General features: G+C 55.5%; 1 protein-coding gene and 1 long non-coding RNA gene across 2 annotated transcripts in view; one reads left to right on the top strand and one right to left on the bottom strand.

Annotated features, from left to right (window-relative positions):
* Positions 1-324: 324 nt before the first annotated feature.
* Positions 325-6967, bottom strand: LOC140598969 (uncharacterized). Its single transcript, XR_012001490.1, has 3 exons — positions 6584-6967; positions 3190-3303; positions 325-2369 (listed from the first exon to the last, which is right to left on the bottom strand). It is a non-coding gene; the product is annotated as an uncharacterized lncRNA (long non-coding RNA).
* GLI2 (GLI family zinc finger 2) overlaps positions 4351-11044 on the top strand; it is a 255864-nt gene continuing 249170 nt past the window's right edge. The window contains exon 1 of the mRNA XM_072757539.1: positions 4351-4789. The gene's annotated coding sequence lies outside the window, so the exon portion shown is untranslated. The remainder of the gene's footprint in view (positions 4790-11044) is intronic.

Raw genomic sequence — 11044 nt, 5'->3', positions numbered from 1 at the left:
AGATTTTTTTCTTTTCTTTTTTTAAAGATTTTATTTATTTATTCATGAGAGACATGGAGAGAGGCAGAAGGAGAAGCCTCTCCCCATGCAGGGAGCCCAGTGTGGGACTCGATCCCAGGACCCCAGGATCATGTCCTGGGCCGAAGGGAGGCATTCAAACACTGAGCCACCCAGGTGTCCCTGGGCTAGATTCTCTTGTCACTCAGTCTCCTTTGTGTTCTCTTCCCTCTCTTAGTTAACCCTCCCTCATTCCTTCTACTTTCTTCCCGGCTTTATGAAAGTATAATTGGTATACATAAGTACACAATTAATGTATAAATATGATGAGCTTGGATATATGCATTTATTTGTGTTACTATCACCACAATCCAGGTAATAAATATATCCATCATTTCTACAAGTTTCCTTGTGCCCCTTTTCTTTTGGCGAGGGAGAGGACCTCTCCAAGGGAACTAACCTCTTGAATTCTTTTACTACACACCTGATTGTTGACTATAGGTACTATGTTGTAGAGCAGATCTCTGAACTTTGTTCCTCTCATATAACTGGAACTTTACCCACTGAATTCCCCATTTCCCCCATCCTCATCGCCTGGTAAATACCATTTTATTGTCTACTTCTCTACTTTGACTATTTTAGCCTCCTATTAGATGAACTGACTGGTATTTGTCCTTCTCTGCTGGATTTGTTTCACTTTGCATAATTTCCTCCAGGTGGATCTCTGTTGTTCACAAATGGCAGGATTTCTTTTTTTTTTTTTTTTTTTATAAGGCTGACTAATATTTCGTGGCATGTATATGCCACATTATCTTTCTCCCTTTATCTGACGAGATATATTTGGGTTGTTTCCAGATCTTGATTATCATGAATAATGCTGCAATGAACTGGAGAGTGCAGGTATCTTTTCAAGACCCTGATTTCAATATTTTTGGATATATACTCAGAAGTGGGATTGGGGGATCATATTCTGTTTTAAGTTTTTTTTTTTTAAGATTTTATTTATTTATTCATGAGAGACATGGAGAGAGAGAGGCAGAGACATCGGCAGAGGGAGAAGCAGGCTCCTCACAAGGAGCCCAATGTGGAACTTGATCCCAGGACACTGGGATCTTGACCCCAGCCAAAGGCAGACACTCAAACACTAAGACACCCAGCTGCCCCTATTTTAAGTTTTTTTGAGGACACTCCATACTGTTTTCCATAATGGTTACATTATTGTGCATTCCCACATACATCAACAGTGCACAAGGGTTCTAATTTCTCCACAACCTCACTGATACTTGTTATCTCTCATTTTTTTTGACATTAACCATTCTCAGGGATGTGAGGTGGCATCTCCTTGTGGTTTTTGACTTTCATTTCCCTGATGACAAGTGATGCTGAACACCTTTTCACATACTCGTTGGCCATCTCTGAACATCCTCTTTGGAGAAATGTCTACTGAGGGCCTCTGCCCACTTAAAAAATATTTTACTTATTTATTCATGAGAGACACAGAGAGGCAGAGACACAGGCAGAGTGGGGAGCCGATATGGGACTCGATTCCAGGACCCTGGGATCATGCCCCCAGCCAAAGGCAGATGCCCAACCACTGAGCCACCCAGGTGTCCCCTCTGCCCATATTTTACTTGGGTTATATGTTGTTTCTGCTCTTGAGTTTTAGGAGTCCCTTATAGATTTTGGAAATGAGCTCCTCGGCAGATATTGTAGTTTGCAAATATTTTCTCTCACTCCAGAGGAGGCCTTTTTATTCTGTCTTTTCCTTTGCTGTGCAGCTTTTTAGTGTAATGTTCTCTATTTTTGCTTTTGTTGCACTCCATTCCTTCTTCATATCGGTGAAAACTATTTCCTCAGGAATGCCCTCCTTGAGCCCCACACCGCCTCCCGTGACAGCTCAGGTCACCAAGCACCAGTTTAGCGCACTTTGCATTTTTTCCTCACCCGGTTTCTGATCATATATTTGTTCGTGGTTACTAATGAAACATTAAGCTCGAGAGGGGAAGGGACTCTCACCAGTTTGGCTCACGGTGATGTTGGGTCACTTAGCACGACGCCTGGCGCGCAGAATGCTGCCAACCGAGTGAACGGGGACTTGCCCAAGGTCATTCATTAAGGATCAGATCTGAAACCAGACTTGGTATCCCAATGCTCACAGGAAGGCTTTCTCTGCTGTGCCACTTGCCTCCACTCCAAACCTCATTGCTTTTTTCAGTGCCAAAACTTCTGACCATCTACCGATTAAGGCATGGTGTCTACTGCCTCTCCTCAAACCGAAAACATTCCATCTTCATCTCAACAGCCACCTTCTTGCCAAAATAAGCCAGAGAAGGTTATGGGAGTGCCTGGATTCCAACAGGAGTTGAGCCGGTCTGAGAAGAAAAACAGAGAAAAAGGAAATATCCCAAAATGTTGATTTGTTTAAACTTCTCCACAAACTTAACAACACAAGGAAACCAACAGAGACAAACTTATAATGAAGTAATCAGCCGATGAAGCTAATATTCCAGTAACATGAAATGATTCCCCACATTTCATGGGACAGATATGAATAGGGTCATTAAAATATGGCCATTGAGGGGAGGGAGAGTTTACTTTTTCTGTCTCCTTGGAGTCTGTGTTCTGAAAGCTCAGCAGGAATTTAAACAAATAGCATGGAGGAATGAATGGTGAATCCGATCATATTTAAAGAAAAAGCCCCTTTCAAACTTTTCTTCCCTTTAATAAATGCATTGGCTTCTGCAAGTTTTGCTTTTTTTTTTTTTTTTTAAACCCTGTGGGTTTTTTTCTCCCCATCTGGAGAGCCTATTTGTGAAAAACAAAATTAGCATCAAATTGTTCTAATATTGTTCTGCATATTTTTCCCCCTCTAGGTCAAGAAGAAATTGTTACTTCTCTCATATAAGTGAATGTAAGGAGAAAGGAAGAAAGGCAGGGTGACAGGGAACGGGGACCCTAATATTCCTTCCCTCTATGATTAAAAAGTGAAAAATAGAGTTGGGGAAATGGTCAATGGTATATGGAGACAGCTACCCACCAAAAGGGATTGTATCAGAAAAATGGGCTCGTGAAGGTCACGCCCCCACAAGGAGAGTAGAATTGCCTCTCTGAGCCTTTGTTTGTCTTGCATTCCAGACAAGACGCAACGGTAGGAAGGGAGGCTGAGGGGAGAGATGCTCCCACTCCTCTCACCTGGGCCAATTTAGTTGAAGTCCTGGTGCAACCCACTGAAATTCACGGAAGATGGGGTCCATCGCTCTGACCTTGGGCAAGTTGCTTAACTTCTGTAAACCTCAGTCTTCTCATCTGTAAAATGGAGAGGGGGAAACCAATCTCAGAGTTTTGTAGGATAGATGTAAAGGAATTATCACCTGTCACCCAGCAGATAGTGTTTGTGTAGGCACTTTTTGGTTACACTTTTGTGCCAAAAGTGTAGGCACTTTTTGGGTGAGAACCCTCAGCACAGAGAGAGGGGTGGCCCCCGAGGAGCTGAGGGCCACTTTAGCCGGCCACTCCCATGCTCTGCGTGCAAGCCGGGCCGCTCAGTTCTGAGCAGCGGTGCGGCTCGAGGGCCCAGAGCTAGTCACCCAGTTTGCTTAAGCAAGTTCTTTCACACACCCCCCCATATACACTTTGGCCCAAACTTCGGTGAGGCTTTTTTCTTCCTTCTTCCTCTGTTGTTGTTGGGTTCTGATTACTTCCATCTGGCTGTGGCAGCTAGAGCGGAGTCTCTTAAAAAAAAAAAAAAAACAACAAAAACAAACAAAACAAACAAAAACCCTCCCTGCAAAGCACACATGCCCCAAACCTAGAAGGCTTCTCGCCTCCCGCCTGCCTGCGCTCGGACGCGACTCGCGGGAGCGGCGGCGGGGGGCGCGGACCGACCCCGGCACCTGCCCGCGCCGCGGGGTGGCGCAGGGTCCCCGCCTCCCGTCCCCCGCTTCCGCCCCGGCGCCCGGAGGAGCGCGCGGCTGGGCCCCGCGACCCGGGCATCTCCCGGCGGAGGGGGGCGGAGGGGGAACGGGGAGGTGGGGCGGGCGGGTGATCTCGGAGATTGGAAACAGAGCAGCGCCCGCGCCTCCGCTCCCGCGCGCATCTGACTTGAGTTAGCGCCCCCACCCCCACCCCCACCCCCACCCCGGCGCCTTAAAAAAAAAAAAAAAAAAAAGTGTTGGAAACTGGCGCGTTCCTGGGTTCCCTGCTCGAACTCCGGGGTAGGTGTGCTTCCTCGGGCCGGCCGCCCCTCCCCCCCCGGCCCGCGGGTCCCCCGGGCGGGGGCGGGGCGCGGCGGGGCGGGGCGCGGCGGGGCGGGGCGGGGGCGCGGCGCGGGGCAGTGCTGCGGCCGTGCGCGCGGGGGCGCTGCGCCTGCCGGCGGCGCTGCGGGGCTGCAGGAGAGCCGGCGCTCGCCAGCCGAGGCTGCACGGCTCCGCGGACTTTTTTTCAAACTCCCATCAATGAGACTTCGAGGAGGAGCGGGAGGCGGCGGCGGCGGCGGACGCGCAGGAAGGCGAGGAGGCGCCGGGGAGCCCGAGCAGCCGGAGGAGGGAACGCGGGCGGCGCGGCGCGCGGGAGCCTAGGGAGCTGCCGGCTGCGCGCGGTGCGGGCTGCTGGGCCCCCTCCCGCCTCTCGGGCCCCTCCCTGCCCGGCCCGCCCCGCCTCGGCCGGACCGAGCTCCGGGACGCCGCAGCCCGCCGCGGGTCGCCGCGGCCGCCAAGTTGGGATGGGGGCCCGAAGCCACCGCCCGGCGCCCCGGAGGCCACCTGCGTGCTAGAGGCAAACTTTTGTCTCCTCGGTAAAGTTGCATTGGCCTTCTTTTGCTTGCTTGGCGTTGCGAAGTGCCCCCGCCCCTGGCCGAGCCCGGGCCGACCGGGATGCTGCGCCGATCCCGAGGGTCCCCCGGCCGGGGGCCCGCGCCGCCGGGCTTGGGGGGAGGGGGGCGGCGGCTGGCGAGGCGGCCCCGTTTCGGGCTCTGGCCAAACCGTGCGGGGACCATCGGCGGTCCGGGGCTTGCAAGCCGTGTCCGGGGGGCGGTTTCGCATCCCCCTTCCCACCTGGGGGAGGAGAGCCCGTCCTGTCCGGGCGCAGCGCCCGGCCGGCCCCCAGCCTGCCCCACTGCGCCCGGGTCCCGGGCTGCTTCTGCGGAGGCGGCGGGCAGCGCCGGGGGCGGGATGCTGCGGAGCTCCCGGGGTGGGCAGGGGAGCGTGTCTGGGGAGAGCGTGTGCGTGTGCGTGTGCGTGTGCGTGTGCGGGGCTGCGGCCAGCCACTTGTGGACTTGTAAAGTGTACTTCCCCGCGCTCCCCGTCCTCGTCAAGCCCTGCCTTCCTTTCTTCCTCGCTCCTTCCACCCCGTCTTCGGGCCCTGCTGCCCCCCTCCCCTCGGTCAGGCTCTCCTCTCCGGCCTCCCTCCTCGCTTCTCCCCTCCAACTCCTCCTCCTCCTCCTCCTCCTCCTCCTCCTCCCCTGTCCTCCGCCCCAAGATCCGCTTGACTTCTCGGAGGGATCCGCACGTAATCCCTGGCCCCATCCTCGGGTCCCCCCCACCCCTCACTTTCATCCCCGCCCCCACTCATCGTCTCCCCCCCCCAACCCCCCAAAGGCCAATCTCTCAACAAGTATATTTGCTGAGGAATTTGAAAAATCCACTACTGCAACTTGATCTGTGTGTGATGGATGGGGAGAGGCGCGTAGAGAGTTGGGCGCCAATCCTATTAAGGGTTTAGAGAGGGGAGCGTTTTTCCCGGACGGGGGAGGGGGCGGGGGGGCTGGGGAGGGGTGGAGGAAGGGAGCGTGTGTGTGTGTGTGTGTGTGTGTGTGAGTGTGAGCGCGCCCGCCGCGCCGGGGAGCTGGAAGTCCACCCTCTTCGGCGCCTTTTCAGCCCCGGCGGTAATTGCTGTCATTTCCTAGGAAACCCGACTTTTACAGCGCGAGGAGCTCGAGACCCAGCCGGCGCGCTTCACCCCGGGTGACCAGCTGCGGGGGCGCTTGCGGGCCCCGAGCCCCCTCCCCCCCGTCCTTTCTAGGGTGCCTCTCCCCGCTCCCCTCTCATCTGTATGATTCCTTATTTCTGGCTCTCTCTGGGTCCATCCCCGCTGGCAAAGTAGACCCCTCCCGAGTCCCGTGCGGGGCCCCGGGGGCGGTCTTGCGCGCCGCGCTGCCCTCCCGCGCCCGGGCATCCCGCTGCGTGCACGGCCCCTGGCGCGGCTCTGCAGCCCGGTGGCCGCGGCGGAGTCCCGGGCCCCCGCCCCGCCGCCCTCGCCGGGCGTGTGAAGGTTTAATCCCGACAGCTTCAGATAAAGGGAGCAGTTGTAAAACGCTCATATGCTGTTTGCAGACGAGGCTCTGGGGGATGTTGGAGAATTTGAAAGTAAACGTTTCCCTCGCAAGCGGCATAAAATAGTGTTTAAACAAATATTGTATTGGCATGCTCAGGGGGCTCAGTGCCAAAAAGTAAAGTAAATAAACTGTGAAATCCAAAATATACAGCGGTGGAAAGCGCAGGGATAGGCGGACCTGTCGCAAGTCCCCCTGATGAGATCTGTTTGTTCTGGCCACCTCACCTACAGGCCCCCTCCCCTCCCATTTCCTTACCTTGGCTGAGAGTTTCCTTCTCTCGGCTTCCCAGTGTCTGGGGGCAGGCCTCCCCGGGCCTGGGAGCTGCTCTGCCCGTGGCTTAGTCTGGAGGGAATTCATTGTGTAGCTACCTGGGCTGGTCTCCCTGCCCCCCCCCACCCCCAGGGGAGGGGAGGGTCCCCAGGCCACGCTTGGCTGCTTTTAATTTTGATGTTCTTTATTTAGGCTTTTCCCAGCTTCTGGTCTGCCCCCCCTGGGGCGGCAGGTCTAGAATGTAGACTTGCAGATGCGTGCCTTCCAGGCCTCCTCCCTGCTGGAGCCTCTCACAGCACTTCTTGCTCCTCTTCTTCAGCTTTCTTGCTTTCGTTTTTCCTAGCCTCGCTGCCTCTCCCCTCCAGGGCTGAAGGTTACAGGAAATTCTGGAGGTGTTCTCTCCCGGACTTAAATTCCATTCAAAGCCGGACAGGAGGAAAGTTGTCACTTGGCCGAGAGTTTCAGAGTCAGTTAATGTTTTGTAATCTTTGGGATGCTTTTGTGTTTTCCTTCTGCTTTGAGAAATCCGCTGATTTCGGGAGATTGTTTAGTGGTTCTGGGGGGGGATTTACACTAATGCAGGAAGATCTCCTTGGAGGCCAGGAGCCCACCTGCCCAGGAGATAGAGCCCTCGGGTGAACCAGCCAGCCCTAGGTCTGGCATCCAAGAGACTGTGGTCAGAGCAGTCTGTTTTCAACATCAGTGGGTGAGGCTGAGAGAGAGAACCCCCGCTTCCCCTCCATAGGGGAGCCAGGCTACAGAGGAATAGGGTGGGACCAGTAGAGATATTTTTGTCCTCCGTGGGAATTGTTCTGAGGGGAATTTGGAGTGTTCAGACTCCTCCAGCAGAATCCCCCCCCCCTCCCCAGCTGCTCCCCAGCTCACACTGCCCCTTAGCCGTGGCCTTGGAGGGAGCTTTGGACTTGGCCCACGTTGAAGTGTGTGTGAAATTAGATGAGGCCCTCCTGGAGTGCCACTCCACTTTTTCAGGGGTGCTCCAGCCGACTTGTGGGGGGAGCTTGGACAGAGGAAGTCCTTTGAGCTGTGTAGTCAGAAGAGGGGGCCGCAGAGCTGCTGGTCAGCGGCTCACTGCCCGGCCGTGGGGGTCCTGCAGGCTGTGTACTGTAGCTGGCTTGTTTGCACTGCCGACTGAAAAATACACAAATACTTCATGCTTTTTGTACTCCCACAAGTGTCCTGTACACAGTGCAGCCCGTAGGGCTGGATTAGCAAACCAGGGGATTCAGCAGGCAGGCAGACAAAATTGGATATTTGTCTACTAAACACCCCTCTTCCATCAGGGCCTCCCTCGGCCACTCTGGGGCGGAGAAGGAGGGGGAGGGTGGCTTCGCCCCACAGATGCCAGCAATTCCCTTTAAATGAGACCAGGAGGTTGTCGTGTGCACTCTGAAAGCCCGTGTGACCCCTACACACCCTGCTGGCTTGTTAACTCTCAGAACGGAGTCCTACATCCTTATGTACCCTAGGGATAGGGCAGCTTGCCTTTTCTTGGGGAAGTGTGTGTTCAGCAGGGCTTTACTTTCATCTGAGTGACGCTCACTCATGACGCCGGCTTGAGGGGGGTGGAGCAAACCAGTCTTGCTTCTTTAGACTGGGGTGGGGGTCGGTTTCTACCTGTGCCAGCGCCTACTCCCTGGCGCTTGAGGGATGGCAGGCCAGGTGGACCTCGCTGTGGACATCTGCAGCTGTTCCCGCTGGGCCAAGGCCCTTTGAAAGGGAACCCCAGGGAAGCAGTCCCCCACCCTTTCTTCTTTTCAGTAAGTGTCAGAGGCACGGACAAATGAAACACGTGAAGAATGCCAAAGAGAGAAACTATTCTCAGATTCCAGAAAATTCGGGGGCGGAATAGGTGATTGTACCGACAACCAGAATGAATATGCAGCAATTTCGGTGAACGAGGCTCATTGGTGGAGTCTAAAGACCGTGGGGGAGCTACTCTGTAATTGTTTCTTGGAGCTTGTTTAAAAGACCAGAAGGCAAGGGGATGTTGGTGTTCGGTAGTGTCCGTTGGCAAAGGGCAGCAGCTTTGTGGTTTTTCAAATAAACCCAGGACACCAGACTCAATATTACTCATTTTCTCTAAAATTAATTTGAGTGTTTGCTGTGGAAGATGGGATTAAAAAAATAAACAAATCATTGTTGGTTGTTTTTAGATTTTGAGGGTGACAGAAACATCCTTAACCCACAAAACTGTGTTTAAAACCCTGAACAGATGCACCAAGGAGAACAGCATACTTTCTTTGGGTTTAATATCTTATTTCTCCCTAGTCCTTCACCAACAAAAGCATCCTCAGTAATCCTGTTTGTGTGCCGATTCTGGTTTCTTTAAAAACATGCAAATGGGGGAAATAACTCAGTAAGATGTGACCAAAGAGTACCTATTAAACCGTTTTTGAATTTTTTTTTTTTTTTTTTTTTGCTTTAAATCAAGTAAGTCAATGTGGTTTTGTGTGTGTGCATGTGTGTTGTTAAAAAAAAAAAAACAGGTTGCTGGGAAGTGTGTTTTAACAGTGAGTGCCCGGTTTCATGCATTAGCATAAGAAAAAAGTTTTAGTGCATTTACTATTGTCTTGAATGAAGAGTTTCAGCAAAGGGGAGGAAAGCCGCAAAAGGGTGATGGTCCATTGAGATTCTTCAGCAGCCCCCCAGCTCGTCATCTGCTGCTGAAATCTGTGATCGGATATCACTTTTATCTCGCTTTTCCATTCTCTGGCCTTTTTCACACGTTCACTTTTGTCAAGGTTTATTGATTATGTTTTCTTCTCTGCAAATCTGTGGAAAATTTAATGAAGCAAAAACAGCAGTGAAATAAAGGGGACTTTTTATTCATTAGCACGGGATTGATTTACCCCCTTGGGCGGAGGGAGGCGGAGGAGGAGGGAGGGTGGCCCTGCTGCTGGCTGAGGCGGGGCCTCCCCAGGCCTGTGGCCTCAACCGCTGACCAGCACGGGTGGGGGAGCCTGGGATTCCCTTCCCAACTGAACATTTCAAAGCTTGGACCGACAGGATGGCTGTTCCTGGTCAGCCTGAGTCTACCATGCTTCAGACCCCAGCCCCAGCCTCCAGGAATCCGGCTCGGGGGGCTTTAGGGCCGGGTCGGGTGGAGATTGGGATATTTGTATTCCCCAGTCTTTACAAACCAGTGGAGTCCCTGCCTGGGCCTTCCCGGGGACACAGTTAAGTATCTCTTTTCCTCCAGCCCCGCTTGCAAACCTGTAATTAAGCAAAGCCCCTGGTGTGATTACACTTTGCTGACTCGGCTGGCTTTGGAACCGCTTCCCTCTACCAAAGAGGGTGAACTCTTGCTCTTTCCAGAGGCTTCTTGGGCAGCCTGTGGTACAGTTCCATGGCACATATGTTTGTCTGTGTCTCCCTGTCCTACTCTTCTTTCCCCTGTCCTCTCTCTCCTCTTTGTCTCCTTTTCGTCTTTCTCTCCCCCCTTCCCCTTTTGCTCCCTCCCCCTCCCCCTCTCTCCCTGATCCTTTTTAACATCTCTCTTCCCCCATTTCCTCTTTTGCGGCTTCATTTCGCCCCCTCTCTCCCTTCTCCGTCTCCCACCCTCTTTGTCTCTCCCTCTCCCTTCTCTTTCTCCGCTTCCCCCTCCCCCGCGCACGCCCCCTTCCCCTTCCCCTCCCCCGCCCCTAGCCGCCCCGCCGAGGGCTGGCCGGGAGGCGGCGCGCCCAGGCCTCGGGGACCGTGCCCGCGTCCGGGGGACCCTGGGCGCCCCGCGTGCCCGCGCGCCGGCCGCGCCGCCTTCCTCCCACCTGCCCGCCGGCCTGGTTTGCGGCGCCGGAACAATGGCCACATTGTCCAGGCGGCGCACCGGCCGCCCCCGGCGAGCGGCGGCGGGCGGGACAGTGCTCGTGGCGAGTCGGGAAGGGAGCCCGCGGGCCGGATCCCAGGGGGCCCGCGCCGCCGCCTTTGTCGCCGGGCGAGCGCCCCGGAGCGCGCGGGTCCCCGCGGCCGCGCACCTGGCCCGCGCACCGGCCCGCGCACTGGCCCGCGCACCTGGCCCGCGCACTGGCCCGCGCACCGGCCCGCGCACCGGCCCGCGCACCTGGCCCGCGCACCTGGCCCGCGCACTGGCCCGCGCACCTGGCCCGCGCACTGGCCCGCGCACCTGGCCCGCGCACTGGCCCGCGCACCGGCCCGCGCACCTGGCCCGCGCACCTGGCCCGCGCATTGGCCCGCGCACCTGGCCCGCGCACCTGGCCCGCGCACCTGGCCCGCGCACCTGGCCCGCGCACTGGCCCGCGCATTGGCCCGCGCTCCTGGCCGCGCACCTGGCCCGCGCGCACCTCCCGGTCGCCCCCGGCGGCCCTCCAGGGCCCGGGCCCCGGGTGCTGAGGGCAGTTCGGGCTGGGGCGTGGGTTGAGAGCATTTCGCCGGAGCCAGGACACCGGGGGCCACGCTACCAAACTTTGG

The sequence above is a fragment of the Vulpes vulpes genome, chromosome 5 (assembly GCF_048418805.1).
Source record: "Vulpes vulpes isolate BD-2025 chromosome 5, VulVul3, whole genome shotgun sequence".
In the NCBI taxonomy this organism is placed as follows: domain Eukaryota; kingdom Metazoa; phylum Chordata; class Mammalia; order Carnivora; family Canidae; genus Vulpes; species Vulpes vulpes.
Note: the sequence above shows the minus strand (reverse complement) of the source record. Positions and strands in the feature narration are given on the sequence as shown.